The following is a 17692-nucleotide window of genomic DNA, read 5'->3' as shown; positions in this document are numbered from 1 at the left end:
TTATGAAGTGTTACTAGTCCCATGGCTTAACTTGAGCAACTACAGTATAATAAAGTTAAGCATAAAATGAAGTCTGTTCAATTAAAAGTACATAAGGTTTGTTTTATGTTTTGCTTCACTCTGTTATTTTAGAGAGCTCTGGATAACTCACCAATGTAACCATATTGACATTCATTTTGTTAGAGCAGATAAATAGAAAACAGTACATCAGTTTGTACCACTGTCTTCACATTGTATTCCACTAAATAAATAAGTCTTTGCAGTGTCTTTAGTAAGAAACAAAAGTAGCATAATATTATTTTGTTCTAAATACTTTAAGTGATAACTATGAGATTATATTGATGCTGCAGTTTTCTCTTCAATATTTCTTGTGAAAAAGTTGGTTTTATTTTTATTGTTTGGAAACTGTATTTTGGTACAAAGTAGAGCCTTGCTTAATGTGTCTTCTTGAGGATGTTTAACCTCTATAAAGGCTGGTGGTGTTGGAATCTTCTATAACTTATTTAAGTCAACATTTAACCAGCAGTTCAATCTTAATCTTTTATTTAAATATTAGCTGTTTTTTTTATAAAGGAAAAAAAAAAAAATCTTACCCATAAAATATTAAGTGGTCGGGTCATATTCTGTGTCCTTAAATAGAGTCAACTGTTTTAAACCCAGGAATTTACCGAGAGACGTTTTAGCTGATAGCTGACATTGTATCTCATGGTACTTTATCTACAGCAAATGAGATTTTCCCAGAAAGTAAAATCAGAATTTCAGACTTTAAATGTAATTATAGGTCACGACAAAACTTGACTAGCATGATAAAAGCAAATTTTTATTGTTTAAATTTGTAATTGATAATTAAAATTGACAACACATAATAGACCACCCTCATTGAACATTCAATCTGATCTTGGACAAATGCAATATTGGATGACCACTTAAAGAACATTTAAGGTACAAATGAAACACTCTTTTGACAGAATTCCCTAGATGACTTTGTCAAAGGAGGGATTATGCATAAATATTATCATAGTACTCAAAACACATGCTGCTCAGAGGCCAAAATCAGGAAATATTACTTTTCCAAAGTGAGTCAGGAGCCATTTGTGACATGAATAGTGGTTTCTGAAAATTAAGCGAAGTAAAAAAACCTTGAAGGAATCAATGATTTCTGTGTGTTTGGTATACTGTAATATCCACTGAAGTGGGAGCAAAATGCAGGCACTCTACTTAGAGTATCACAGATCCTGAAGCATAAGCTCTGTTTTCTGTCACAGCATAACAGACTTTTGAGCTAAAGGAAAATGAAAGGGGATGTAAAAAAAGCATAAATCACTGAGCAACAATGTATAGTATGTTATATTTAAGTAAAAATAATAAAATGTGAGAATAGAGAATAAGATTATTGTCCTTGTTTGTTTTATTAACCTGAAATAATACCGTGCAATAAAAAAATAAAAGGGAAAAGATCTATTGTATTACAGGATGTGGTTTGGTGCTGTACAGCCCCAAAACAAAACAAAAATCACTTGAATATTTGTAAGTCTCTTTAATTTTTTGCATGTGTGAGTCAGCTATCTCCACAGTAATAACAACCAAATGCTTTAGATTCTTCCTGTAAGTTTCAAATCCACCTAGCTTATAGAATTGAAAAAGCAATAAATTTAAAACAAGTACATTTGATGAAAGAATTAAGAGGTTTAGGAAGAAGAACTTGTACTCTCATTTTTTAAAGTAAACTTTAGATATGTAAAAATGCTTATATTTTATGTAAGACATCATTCCTGATGTTTAAGGTTATAAAGTTCCCTAAAGCTTAGTAAGCTTTAGTAATACAAGAATTCCAGTGTATGAGCACAACTTTCTAATTTGTACCCTTGCTGAAACTATTTGTTTCTACTCACAACTGCTGTAAGGAGTGGTCTTGAAACTATGTATGAAAACAGCCTCTCTTTCAAATTATCATCATTTACTCTATTAAGTTAGACTGTGGGACAGAATTCATCCTCCTAATATCCTATTAAACTGTAGAAAGACAAGTACAACACGTAACATGAACACATTTTCTGCTGTAGCTAGTCAATGAGTGATTACTGATGGTATCTTTCATTAAAAAAAAACCCCTTCATTGAAACAATTTCAATGCAACTGCAAGTAATAAAAACACACAAAAATAGTTATTTCTAATAAAAGTAACGTATCAGATTCTGATTTATAGTTATGATTACCTGCTTAAATATTTGAACTGCATGTTTAACTATTTGGAAGTTTTCTCAGAATAAGTTTTGGGATCTTCTAGTTAAACACGGTGAATCTCAAATGCCCAATGTCTTTTCACTCACTAATTCCACAAAAGATATATACTGTGTTGTTTGCCCACCTCAACAATGTAAATGCGCTCTTGTGAAAGGCAAAACAAAAGAACCATGACTAAGCCTCAAGTAACTGATACAGGAGCACTGATCTCTCTAAGTTACTGCAGTATAAATGAGGAGAATTTCACTCCTGAAATTCCTCACCAGGATCTTTAGCATTGCCACAGTATACCTTTTGATGCATGCAAAGTATTAACTCATGCAATCAAACAAGTGCAACTGGCTTTGTCTGAATATGAGTCTATGGGAATTGCAATATCTGAAAAATAAACCCCTCAGAAAGTACCCCATTATATAGTTCTGTGCAAAACATTTAGGGCACCAATAGTGTGTGGATAACGTACCACAGTGGAAAAAAACAAAGTCTGTGTTTACATCAAAGCTCAGACGTTATATTTATCTTGCAATAATATAGTAAAAGAAGAATCAAGATATTACACATTCCTTATTAAGACTGAAATGTAAAGTGTGCATACCTTTGGTACAGAAGTGCATCCAAGCTCCAGATGTACTATTTCACTTTCCAAACCATTCTGTGGCTTGGTTTAAATGATATTATTTTTTTATTATGATATAGTTTTACTCATTGCTTAAGGAACTTTCAACCCTTTAATTTGCCAACAGAAGTCTGGGAAAGGCCAAACACTGGTCTACACTCTAATCCACACTTTTTTTTCTAGCTACAAATAGCTCAAAAAGTAGATTACATCAGACGTTGTACAAATAGGAACTTGCCTGATTCAGTGAGGAGTGTCTGAGCGGGATGAAAAATCCATCTCTCTACTACATTGTTTCTTGATGTCCAGCTAAACTGTATACTTTCTTGCATTAGAAATACTCTTTAAACCCCACTTCCCCCCCTCTCTACCCACCCCCTGTTTTTTTTTTTTTTAATAAGATGAGACGGCACTCAGTAAAGTAATTGCTTTGTCAGGATCCTCTACACACAATTTAACATTATTTCTAAATTGTACTGAAATAATCCATTCAGGACAACCAAAATCTTTTGAGTCTGGTCTTCTAATATCCATATCAGCAAGCTTCAGATACTTTAAAAATATATTTTATTTATACTCAGTTATAGAAAGACTAGTCCAGGAACAGCAGAACCTTGGAAAAAACGCTCAATGAATATCTTCTACATGTTAAAGTCATTAGGTTCAGACTTTTGAGGTAATATTTCTAACAAATCACAATAACAAATTACAATATTGGATGTAAATTTAAAAACAAAAATCACAACACAATTAGTCATGTGAAATATTTAAAATTTTAATATTTCCACCAAAATGTGAACTCAAAAAACACAAGCTTCATTTAATCTTTTAAAAAAAATATAGTGTTCCATTTACTTATACTGCTGACTAGGTGTCCATTTACAGTAATTTTGTGCTATTTCTTCCCAAGGGAACTTGCACAACTGATGTCTACATTGAATGTCATTAATGTCACAAACATAAGACTCTCATTTCCGACTTCATGTAGAACATAACAAAGACATCCCATAATGCAGTAGTGTTTTGATAACCCTTGGCTTATCTGTAAATATCCTTATAGTTACTAGCAAATACATATTGTCAGTACAGCTTGGCTATTACAACTACCACCGTGCTCAAGATACTTTGCAAATGAAAATGTGTTTTTCTCCTTTCCTTTCCATGGTTCACTCAAGGAAAGGGAAGTAGAAAGGAAAGATGTAACATTGTTAGTGTTATTTTACAGGCTCCTTTATTTTCCATAATTGCTAGCCGATACATGATCTATACTATCTCTGACTGGGCCTTACTTCAGTGATGAAACAGAATAGAGATATCAGAAGGCTTGTAAGAGAAAGTTCAGCCTCTTTCTCTTCCTTATGGTCAGCCGTTTTGACTTACTGAGTGCTACTGATATAGCATACAGTTTATGTTCACTTAAATATAGATTAAGCTAGAAGATTACAGCTCTGGAAGAAGAAATATGTCTCTGCTTATCCTATTAAATGAGAACTGTATCCTTTGCCTGACAGAGATGGATAAGATTTAATTCATTCATTCATTAAACTGATCGCTTCTTAAATGCTCTGAGGTGAATGATATACTGAGAGAAAAGTCTTGCTGATTATCTGTAATTATTACATTTCTCCAATAACTGAGAGGTGCAGTGGGAAGGTAGGACGTCAGGGCAGTTAAAGTACTTCAATACGAAACCCTGCAGCCTATCTTCATCCTGAAAGCCATTGTTGAGTTGTAAGCGAATGCCTGGGCCTCCAAATCAAGGAGGTCAGTTACCCAGAAGCAACGGTAGGTACTTTGCTTCCCTTACTGCTCTAGTGTCTTAACCATGTTAAAGTCCTGACAAACTTGATTCTGATAATTTGTACAGATGGAGAATGTGAAGCAAATCTGTTCACAAAGTGACATCAACCAACTTTAAGTCACCTGCAGCAATCATGTGCTTCTTCTCCTTCACTCTTCTAACATTTCCTCTGAAATTCTTATCTGAGTCCTGACACAAATACAGTTTGTCTTCATTGCTCTTGCAATACAATACAGCATGAAGTTTCATGCTTTGTATACATTTATGTATACAAAGTATGAAGGATGAAAATTCACTTGTGGGGAAAAAAAAGCAAGTAAAAAGTGTTTCAAGGTGTCTCAGGGGCCACCTTGCAAATACAACCATTGCTGAAAGCTGCCTGTGACACACAGGACCAGATGTAAGAGCAGACTACTCCTCAGCGCTTATCTGACAGTATTCTGCTTGGGGTTAAGCCTTACATATATTAGATTTTACCCAAATTTGTAATTTGTTTTGCCATAAAGGATTTTGAAAAGTTTAGACAGTTCTCTCAACTTGTCCACTAAGGACTCATAATATACTGGGCCTTGGCCCAGGAAGTACTTGAGTTGCTTAGTGCTGCTCTTTTGAATTGTTGTTCAAGGAAATTCTATAAAATGACTCAATTTTTCTGCTCATCCCTCTTGTCAGACTTTTAACCTCACTATTGGAGGCAGATTTTAGTCTGGAACACTACAATTGTTCTCACACATTATTTGGCATGTCAATAATCTATTTTGGCTTATAGACTTCTGCTTTTATACAGAGCAACATGTAAACAATACTTCAGTAGCTGGGTGTAGCCAGCTCCATTCAAACTGACCACAGGTACCTAAGGTCATTTGTGAAACATAGACACAGTACATACAACATATCACAGAAAGCCAGATCCTCACCTTCCTCTCTATGTATAATACTCATGCCCAAGAAAGATCAACATACTAAGGCACTACATAAGAAATACTTGAACATTTATGCTCAAAATATTTATAGCAGATTGCAGAAATCAAACTGCAATGAAAGAGTTATCCAGCAACAAATTCTGCAAAATTCTTCTCCAAAGCTGCAATGTTTGTGACCATCATACGACAGCATTTCAATGTTACCATGTACAGCTATTTTCATCTGACTTTGAAGTAAAACCATTGCCACTCAGGAAGCTACTCTGTTTCCAGAACCACTAGATTAGTTCTTCAAACATATTGAAAACAGTCAGAATTGCTTGTGTTGATTTTTTATATATGTCCAGTTGGGCTATTCCATTATGTTGATGAACATAACATCTCTATTTTCACCACACATAGTTTAAAAACAAAATTATCACACTGAAGTAAGGGAAATGTAAATATTTGAAAAAAAAAAAAAGTTCTTCACACTAAGAACTCTGAATTAAATTCATTAGGAAAATTGTAAAATTCTGAGTTTTAAGCATGTAAGAGTTATCAGAAATATTTTACTTTTCTGATTTTGCCACAGACCAGAGGATGGACTAGCTCTATTCCAAGGTCCCTTATAACAGTATTTTTTAGGATTCTGTGAACTGAATTTATATAAAACACTAGGCAGACAACTGCAGTCGTAACTTTGAATTATTACTCAAGCAAGTAACTAGTAGAGATACTATAAAAAAAGCTAAAACAAAACAAACCCACCAAAACTGCATCCAGGTTCCCCATTCCCCTACCCCCAATTACTTTACACAAGTGTGTTGCACTGTTGAGCAGGAAAGAAACATAAGTAGATAAAATCTTTCTAACTAAAAAAAGTCAGTCATTGAAAGCAGTCCCAGTGTAAGTTTTTTCAGCAGAGCACAAACTCTTCCAGGAAATATCAACAAGATGGTATTCGGTCCATTTTTACTAACCGTTATAGAGAGATGCAATCTGGGTCTGACTCAAGTTTTCATTGCACACTGATTGCAGGAAACGAAACTCTCCCAGGCAGTTACAATACACAAAGGTCGGTATCCACCTCCAGTTGACATTTAGTAGTTGCACAAAAAGCAACAGATAATTTTCATAGACTATTGCTATATTTTCCAGTGGTTCTTGCAAGAATAATTCCACAGCAAACAAACCTCTCCATTAACCCACTCCTTCTCAAAATGTGTTATATCCTAATACCAGTTCACTTATGATTAGTATCCAAGAACCCTTATTTGTTTCAGCCATCACTAACAGCACTATAAATTAACCAGTAAATCATGTAATAGTTTGCAGTGCTTGGTTTGGTTGGGGGGGGGAGGGGGGCGGGTGGGTGGAGCAGGGGGGAGGTGCTGAGGGATTTTGGTCGTTTTTAAAGTGTGGTACTTATCAAATGACAGATTGAACCTGCATTACATAGAGCCTGCTGTTTATACTGATGGCAGCTCAGCCACTCATAATTTCTTCTGTTCTTGAGAAAAGGCAAAATACACAATCATGTGCATTCTGTTACACCCATCTCTAAAGTTCACAGGTGTTTATGAACCCATAAGATAGGGATAGGGATATCTCATGAGATACATAGTATGCTACACAACCTAAACTCCACTTAATTAAATCTTAATGTATGTGATGTAATAATATTTACACTCAGTAATTTACACAGAGGCTTATACCATCAGCAGTTTCCTAGCAAACTCATTATGTTGGGGGATTTTTCCACCCTATAGGAGCACCAACATTATCTTTTTCTATTGTTTCTGTAACTTTGGTAGAAAGTAAGCTTAGCCAGTATTCTTCAAAGATACACCCATCTCTAAAGTTCACAGCTCTTTATGAACCCATATGACAAAGCCTTGTACCTCAAACTCATTAAGGTAGGTATACTCATTTGTCTTTATATTTAGCAGCTGTCAATTTACTATTCATAGCAAAAGTGCAATTTCTAGCTACAGTGACTGCTGTTATTAAGACTCCATTGATTTAGGTGCCAAACAATAAAAGGGAATGGAAGACACATTACAGCTCCAATATGATTATAACTCACTTGTCTAATCTTGTGGAATCCAAGAAGAAATCTCTTACTGAAGAGATGGAATTTGTGGAGTAATTTATGAAAAAATAAAGGGAAAACTCTTTTAACTCAGAGGATTGTTCCTCAGTCAAAAGGAAAGAACGTGAACAAAACCCTTAAAGATATACTGAAGGCAGAGACATCACAGTTAACATCACAAGATTAATAAATCATGTAATGCATATCAGAGATAGACTCAACGGAATGCTCTTCTTTCAAATGTGGTCAAAGAAAGAAAGACAATGAAGGCATGTCAAGCCCTGTGATAGAAGAATGATTTTAGCAGCTGTGTCCTTAATACTCATGAGGGAACTCAGCACAGCTGGCATCTGAGCCAACCAGCAATAGGATGTAATCTTTCAAGTAGGTAATGATGGTCTTCTCAGAACATGGTACACCTTTCTCATATGATAGGTTCAAGAAGGAATTAGAAGTAAATTGATGTTTACTTATTTGAAATATAGTCTCTAAATGACGTTTTGTTATTTAATTTAGAAAACAAAGTTACCAAGAAAAACATAGTAACCGGGCAAATATGGTTGTGCTTTGAAAGAAAATATTACCTGTATTTTAGAGTAGCTTAAAATGAACCTTGCCAATGCACTGTAACGACCAACATAAAATTCTCAGTATTGTTCCAAAGTGGCAGGATCAATTGTGTAGGTCAAGAGCTGCAAGAGGGGAAAGTGGATAAATGTAGTCACACATGAAACTTTTATTGAAACTGTTTTGCCTCTAATTACTGATTCTTTAAACAAGTCATTCTTATAGAGCTATATTGCACTAGAATGAAAGAGATTATATCAGCACTGTAGAGCAAAATTAGGGCTCTAAGTGCAGCAAGCTGATATAAGGAGTTTTCTGCATAAGGGATCACTGTAAGTAACCGCTGGGCAAGGATAGACATCATATCACAAAAGCAACAGAAGAATTTAAATGTGGCTAAACCAGGAAGCACAGCAACGGAAATGAGTATTGGGAAGAATGAGTTAAATTAACTTTGTAGAACCTCACAGAAAAGGTTCAATTTAAGTTCTGGACACTGCCTGAGCCTTAGGGAAAAGTTCAAAATTTCTTGAAATCTAGTCCTAGAAGCAAGTTACTTTTTGTTTCTAAATATTAAATTAAATGTGATTTTTGTTTGTTTCAGTCTCTCCCAGATTGTCTATGTTGTAAACATTGTACTGGTAGTGTTATTGTGTTTTATGTAAATGTGGAGAACTTTCTTAACTTGATCCAGATCACATTTGAAACAAGCACTATGTAACAGGGACGGTCCTAATTAAGCAGAGAACAGTTGGCAGTACCATTGCAATACACAGAAATCTTGTGCTGTTTCCTGTCTTTTTTTATTGAGCATGAAATCCACAACAGATTTCTTGCCACCTAGGTAGAACTGAACAAGACACACTCTTGCTCTTACTTTTCCTTGAAAACATGTAGAGCCAGTACTATCTGGAGCCACAGCATTGTCTGTGGGACTGTGCAGTCATCTGTGTTTACACATGGTATGTAGCCTGTGCCAGTCCAGGTTCCTCTACAGGGAATGTGACAGTTAACATCCATGATAAATCCTATCTCTATGACTGAATGTTCTTCAGAAACTCCATCAGAGAAGAAGTTCTTCATTTTGGCAGTTGTTCTCAGTTGCCACACAGAAAAAAGACATCACTCTTTCATAGGATCATAGAATCATTACTGTTGGAAAAGATCTTTAAGATCATAGAGTCCAACCACTAACCGCACACTGCCAAGCTCATCACTAAACTGAACCATACCCCTCAGCACCTCATTTATGTGTCCTTTAAATCACTTTGGAAGAATGAACTGTTTAATGAACCACTGCCTCCAATAGTTGGTCAAATATATATATATATACTTGGATATAGAATTTTTCAGTAATTGCTTTTGCAAACAAGACAACTATCTTGTTCATCTCTCATACACACAAAAAGCATGAAATTGGAAGAGATTATCAGTTCATCTTCACAAATTTCTCTATCATAGCAATATTTAACTCAATCAGGTTATATGTAACTACAGCTCAACTTATGTTTGACTGAAACATATTCTCCTGAAAATGATCTTACCTTGACAGGAGTATCTGAAGAGAGAGAAAGTCGAGTTTTGTTTCAGTTACACATTTTATTTAAAATTTATGTTTATCTAGCTTTATTGCAAATGTTACTTTCAACTCTACCCTTCTCCACTAGAGCTAAAAGGCAATTATAACTGGTGTTTTACTCTCTGTGAAGGACCAGAGTCATAGAATTATAGATTGATAGAATGGTAGGGGTTGGAAGGGACTTTTAGAGATCATCTAGTCCAACCCCCTTGCAGAAACAGGTACACCTAGGTCCAGGCGGGTCTTGAAGACCTCCAAGGAAGGAGACTCCACAACCCCTCGAGCCACTCCATTTCCATTGACTCTGTAAATGGGCTGAAAACTGTTCATCTAGTATAAAGATGATGGCTTGCTGTAGGACCATAACGAATAAGAAAATCTGTGCTGGTTTTGTTTCTTATGAATCATTAATAATGAGTCACATACAAAATTTGGCTGCTTATCCAGTGAAATAACCAAGTAATAAATTATTGAATCTCTCTGAAAATTTATTTATGATCTATTTGCCAGGTGTTTCTTACTTTATCAGGGAGATGGAGATATAAAAATGGTAATTTTCTATTCTAGACCCTTTGCCCGAAGTATAATCCGTTACCTAAGACCATCCCTGACAAAAGTACATCTAGCAGTTTCAAAATACTTAGTTTTGTATACCAAATACTACAAAATTCTGCAGCTTCTTCGAGAAGACTGATTGAGTGCTGGACTGGCCTTTTGATGTGAAAGTTTCTCATAATATCTAATATAAACGGTCCTTGCTACAAATCAATCTAACTAATTCACATTCTTTCTGTTTCAGCGATGAAAACACTTCATCACCATCTTCTGTGCAATAACCTTTTATGCGTTTGAAGCCTGTTATCATATTCCTTTGCTATTCTTCTCTTTTCCAGACTAAAAAAATGACATTCTTTTATACTTGCTTTGGAGTTCGTGTTTTCTAAACTGTTAATAATCTATATTATTTATTATGACTTATCTCAATTTCTTTCAAGAAAAGTGTCCCTTCTCCCAAAATGTGCTCATCAATAACAATTAGCACAAAATAAATGCATCCTAAATCTAAGAACACGGTTTTAATAACTTTCTGGAGTTATATTTGCCTCTTTTGTAAATGAATATTTACTTGCATCCATAGTAGAGTCATGAAGATGATCAGAAGGCTGGTGCATCTCTCCTGTGAAGCAGGCTGAGAGATTTGGGCTTGTTCAGCTTGGAGAAGAGAAGGCTCTGGGTAGACTTTATAGCTCCTTCCAGTACCTAAAGAGGGTCTACAACAAAGCTGGAGAGGGACTTTCTACAAGGGCATGTAGTGACAGGACAAGGAATAATGTTTTTAAACTGAGAGAAGTAGATTAAATAGATATAAATTCTTTACTTTGAGAACAGTGAGGCCCTGGAACAAATTGCCCAGAGAAGTTGTGGATGCTCTGTTCCTGGAAGAGTTCAAGGCAAAATTGGATGGAGCTTTGAGCAACCTGATCTAGATGAAGGTGCCTCTACCCATAGCAGCAGGGATGGAACAAAATTAACCTTAAGGTCTCTTCAAACTCCTCTCTCTGCCCTCCACCCTTACCCTCTATAGACACCTATCTAGCTCTTATCTAATCCTGTTCTAACAATTTAGTTAACAGGTTTGCCTCTTCAGATCCAGAAAGTAAGAGTCAAGCTAAGTTGTCTGGGCTTTCCTGTGTGTTTACTCTAGTTAGTTTACTCTAAATTGTAACATGTGTATTATATTTACTTTAACACTCGCCAAGCCTGAATGTCTAACAGACAGCTAACTGTGTCTATAATCATCTAAAGCAATCCTATGATACCAGGTATCATGTTTTAAATATCTAGAAATGAGTAGTTGATCTGTGTGTTGTAATAAAACATTTTCTGACAATTACCCTCAATATTACATAATATAGAAAAAACATGAATATTTGTCATGGTTATGAGCAGTTAATAAATTTTTGTCAGCACTAGAAAGCCTTTTAGATTTTTGCGTCTCTGCCTTAGGATAGGAGTGATCAGGATGTAGTACATCCATGAAATGCACTCTACACAGCTTGTGAGCATGCCAATGGAAAAAAGAAATCACAAGATTCAAAAATCCAGAAATAATTCCATATTGATCTTATGAAAGAAATAGATATTTAAAGATTATTTAAAATTACTTAGAAGCAAAGAAATAGCTGTACAAGGTCAGACAAAAAAAAATTCCTTTTTGGAAACACAAATACATAACACCACACAGTTACTGTGCATCAATTAAATTACATTATTCACAACTTTTCCATGAAGGCATAGTTTTCCCTCTACAGTTTCCATGTTTTTCTACTCCACTATTACTGTATTTTCTTTGCATTTACTAGTTCTATTTGTCAGTAGCGTTGAATCAATTTGCCTTGCATAGTTTTTCTTTCAAATGTCACATATAGGACAAGCAGGTGATCAGGCCCAGTCAGCATGGATTTATGAAAGTCAGGTCCTACTTGACTTATTTATCTCCTTCTATAATAAAGTGGTCCACTTAATGGATGGGGAAAAGGCTGTACTGTTTGTTTACTTGCACTTTAGTAAAGCCTTTTGCAGTCATGGAGAAATTTCCTGCTTATGGCTTGGACAATTGTACTCTTCACCAGGTAAAAACCTGATGAATGGTCAAGCCCAAAGAGTGATGGGGAATGGAGTTAAATCCAGTTGTTAGCCAGCCACCAGTAGTGTTTCAAGGGTCTCACTGTTGGGGACAGTTCTGTTTAATGTCTTTATCAATGATCTGGAGAAGGGGATCAAGTGTACCCTCAGTAAGTTTGCAGATGACACTAAGTTGTGAGGGAGTGTTGATCTACTAGAGGACAGGAAGGCTCTTCAGAGGGACCTGGACAGGCTGGAGTGATGGGTTGAGGGTAATTGTATGAGGTTTAACAAAGCCAAGTGCCAGGCCCTACACTTGGGCCACAACAACCCCATGCAACACCACAGGCTTGCATCAGAATGGCTCAAAAGCTGTCTGGAGGAAAAAGACCTGGAAGTGTTGGTCTGCTGTGGCTGAACATGAGCCAGCAGTGTTCCCAGGTGGCCAAGAAGGCCAAGGGCATTCTGTTTTGTGTTAGAAAGAGTGTGACCAGCAGGACCAAGGAAGTAATTGTCCCCTTGTACTCAACAATGGTGAGGCTACATCTACTGTGTTCAGTTTTAGGCCCCTCACTACAAGGACATTGAGGTGGTGGAGCACGTCCAGAGATGACCAGTGAAGCTGGTGAGGGGTCTGAAGTTTGATGCTGAGGGAGCTGGGGTTATTTAGCCTGGAGAAGAGGAAGCTGAGTGGAGATAATGATTGCTCTATACAATTATCTGAAAAGAGGTTGTAGCGAGGTGGGAGTTAGTCTTTTTTTCCCAAGTAACAAGTGATGAGAGGAAAAAGCCTCAGATATTAGCAGGGGTGGTTTAGATTGGATATTAGGGGGTAAAAATACCAATATGAAAAAGAGTGATCAAGTACTGGATAAGGCTCCCAAGGAAGTACTTGAGTCATTGTCTTTGGAGGTATTAAAAAGATACATAGATGTGGTGCCTACAGACATGTTTTAGTGATGGAAATTACAGTATTGGGTTAATGGCCGGACTACAGAATCTTGAAGGTCTTTTCCAAACTAAATGATTCCATGATTCTATTATATAGGAAAGTTTTAATAGAAAACTAGTGTCACATTTCAGCATACTTACCTCTGAACTCAGCAGAGGAGAAAAATACTAACAGTTTTTATCATAGCACACCACCTAAATGGTTTGTTTGAGAATATCTTTTTCTGCTATTTTTTAAATAAAAATTCAAATTATATTTCATTAGTAAACATTAAGCTAAATGTCAGCAGTGAAAAAGATTGTTCAAACATTCTTCATGAAAAACATGCTGTCTTTAAAAGACTTTAAAGCAGTTTATTTTAAACAATTCTAGCATCATTATGCTTTGAAGAAGGAATTCAAAGGTTGTCAAAAAGTTTTAATTTCTGTCACTCCCCTGTGATTATATGTCCAGCCTTAGCCAATTTATAACAGCTGTTAAGCCTACATCAAGCTGCTTTTTGATATAATGAATACCCTGGAACCAAGAAGCAATACCTGACTCTTTCTGTCCCTGAACACGTTCTTGAAATGGATACAAGTTAACTTTGCTTCTTTTGTCTCTAGCCATACTAATTTGGTCCCTTGATTGAACTATAGGAATCATGATGGTAAGATAATGGACACCTCCTGTACACCTTCTAAACTTCTGGTTATGTTACTTTCTTAGGAGCCAAAGGATGTTAAATGTCCTCTGATTATTACATGAACAGTGACTGGTGAGGCTGTTTTCTTCCCTGATTGTGTTTTGAAGGAAAAAATATATGAAAAGATGTAGGTATTTGAGGTATAAAGCCCTTAGTGGAACTCTTTCTCTATCAGGAGCTGGTTCTGCAATGTGAATCCTATGATTACACAAACTTTGAAGGCAGAGAGGTGTAGGTATGGCCAGGGGACCAACAAGATCCAAGACATCTCTTCCTTGAGTAAGCTTGGGCTATACCATATTGACGTGAAGGCCATCAAGAATCCTAGTATATCTCAAATTCTTCCCCTTTATTTTTAGGGAACTCACATCCTTCATTAAGAGTTTAAATTCTACTTTCAAGAACCAAGTATCAAGAAACTGCCTTCTCCAGAACTGGTCACCATGTAGTTACTAGGTAAATTTTATAAGCAATGTATGATTCATCTTTCTTTCCTTTAAGCCTAGAGCCCATACACTTCTACACTTGCACCTTGCATTGTCAATCTTCCATATGCAGTCAGAACTTCACTATCTGCTCACATTATTCATGGAACCAAATAAAAACCCTACAATTTCTGATGTATACTGTTTCACTGAACATGCAGAGGCGAAACAAAGAAGGCTAAAGCCCTCTTGGAATTAAATATGGCAAAGAATGTAAAGGAAAGCAAGAAAGGCTTCTTCAAGTATATGAGCAGCAACAGGAAGATTAGACAGAATGTGAGCCCACTGCTGAACAAGGTCGGTGCACTGGTGATGGCAGAAGGTGGAACTGTTGAATGCTTTCTTTGCCTCAGTCTTTACATCCAAGGCTGGCTCTCAGGAAGTCTAATCTCTGGAAGACAGAGAGAAAATCTGAGGAAAGGAAGACCTTCCCTTGGTGGAGGAGAATAGGGTTAGGGATCTAATAGGAAAGACAGACACCTACAAATCCATGGGTCTTGATAGGATGCACCCATAAGTGCTGAGAGAGCTGGCTCATCTTATTGCTAAGACACCCTCCACCATTTTTGAACAATCATGGAGGAAGTGCCTGAGGAATGGAGGAAGGCCAATGTCACTCCTGTCTTCAAAAAGGGCAAGAAAGATGACCCAGGAACCTACAGGCTGGTCAGCCTCACCTCCATTCCTGGAAAGGTGATGGAACATCTCATCCTGAATGTTGGCACTGAACATATGAAGGAAAAGATAGTTAACAGGGGGAATCAGCATGGATTCACTAGGGAGAAATCTTACTTGACCAACCTGATAGCCTTCTGTGATGGTATAACTGGCTGGCTAGATGAAAAGAGAGCAGTGGATGTCCTCTGTCTTTCTTTACTTCAGCAAGGCTTTTGACAGTGTCTCCCATAAAATCCTCATTGAAAAGCTCAGACAGTGTGGCTTGGATGAGTGAACAGTGAGGTGGATGGAGAATTGGCTGAATGACAGAGCCCAGAGGGTGGTGATCAATGGCACAGAGTCGAGTTGGAGGCCTGTGGCCAGTGGAGTTCCACAGGGATGAGTTCTGGGGCCAGTCTTGTTCAAAATCTTCATCAATGACCTGGCTGAGCATACCCTCAACAATTTGGCTGATGACACCAAACTAGGAGGACTGGCTGATTCCCCAGAAGGCTGTGCTGCCATTCAGCGGGATCTCGATCAGCTTGAGAGTTGAGCAGAGGGGAACCAAATGAGGTTCAAAAAGGGCAAGTGCCCCTGATTGGAATTGATGATCTTAAAGGTCTTTTCCAATCATAATAATTCTATGATAAGTGCAAAGTCCTGAACCTTGGGAGGAACAATCCAACGCACCATTTGGGGGTTACCTGATGAAGAGCAATGTTCCCTTGTGGCTACGGCAGCCAACAGCATTCTGGGTGAATTAAGGAGAGTGTGTCCCTGGTGAGGCCACATCTGGAGGACTGTATCCAGTTCTGGGCTTTCCAGCTCAAGAGAGACAGGGAAGTGCTGGAGAGAGTCCAATGGAGGGCTACTAAGATGATGAGAAGGCTGTAACAACTCCCTTACACAGAACAGCTGAGAGATTTTGGCTGTTTAGCCTGGAGAAGACTGAGAGGGTATCTTATCAATGCTTATAAATATCTGAAGGGTGGGTATCAAGAGGAGGGGTCAGGTCTTTTCTGTAGCGCCCAATGACAAGACAAGGGGTAACAGACACAAGATGGAACACAGGAAGTTCCACTTGAATGTGGGGAAAAGAATTTTCCTGTGAGGGGGAGGGAGCCCTGGCACAGGCTGCCCAGAGATGTTGTGGTCTCCTTCTCTGGAGGTTTCCAAAAATAAAAGCAGCCAGTCATCAAATGCAAGTTTTTTGTTTTTTTTTTTTAAAATTTATTCATAAAAAGAAGGCAGCCTCTTATTTTCGAGACATTTTTGAAAACATATTGTAAATATAACTGATGACATTTCCGCTACACACAGTTTGAGATGTTTTGTATGTCACTGTTCCAGTAAAACAAAAAAGTTAAGACACTCGTGATACATGGGGTCAAGAAGGACTGGAAGTGAGACAGATCTTTAAAACACATTGGACTGTGTTTAGGTGATAAATGAGCAGTATGAAGATTAGCTTATCTTTGAGGCTAGAAATCTACAAAGGCTCTGATATTATGGTGCATACTAAGAGCAGGTTGCTGAATATAAACAGTGCCTTACCAAAACCTGCTTGATGCTGGAACTAAGGTGTTTAGGCTGATGCACTGGTGTGATTTAATTTCAAAATTACTAGTTAGTTTTGCAATTATTTAATACTGAACTTAGGACCTCAAAATAGCATGTTTTTCAACGGACTTTCAGGTGTCCTTAGTTATAAGAGCACCAAAGCATTAAGAAACTTCAGATGAGGAAAGTAAGTTACATAATATGAAAGTTCTATTTTATTTGGCTGTGACAGACTGAAATTGTCTTTCCAGACTAAACTGGAGAAAACAGGAGAAAACCCATATTAAATGTATTATTGCAGCCTTATGCTCCACTTCTGAAGGGTAACTGTTGAGTGTTAGATCCTTGTGTCACCTAAAAAAACAAAAGCTATCTCTCTTTGAAATGTTTACTGTAGAAGACATGAAACCTATTTGCAATCTTAACAACAGTCCAGACTTTCCAAAAGATGTCTCTAGCGTCTAAGCATAAATATAATCTTCTGGGTACAGTACTGGACTGGAATTCTAACCTCAAATCTCATCTGCCAGCTTGGCTATATATGACCGTCACATGACATACTAAAACAGATATAAATAAAAATGTTTCAAATAACATTTTAAAAATACATCCGTGAGATGATAGGTTCCTGCATCAAAATCTGTAGTCTGACAACCTTTATTTGGTTGCTGCTTAAATTCCACAGGTAATTACTCTTTTTTTTGGTCAAGATTCCCTACACTGTATGTGTTGTGTAATCTGCCATCTCTCTTTTAAGTATCCTCCTATGAATGTTTTTCTTCTATGTGAGGAGCTGAAGATTCAGGTAGCTGATCTTACCATAATAACAGAAAAATGGCTGCTGTTTTCCACAATACAGTGACTGGCAGAGCTATTCTTTTTATCTATCCCTCAGAATAGTGTTCTCAAAACTTTGTAAGT

The sequence above is a fragment of the Colius striatus genome, chromosome Z (genome assembly GCF_028858725.1).
Source record: "Colius striatus isolate bColStr4 chromosome Z, bColStr4.1.hap1, whole genome shotgun sequence".
Lineage (NCBI taxonomy): Eukaryota > Metazoa > Chordata > Aves > Coliiformes > Coliidae > Colius > Colius striatus.
Note: the sequence above shows the minus strand (reverse complement) of the source record.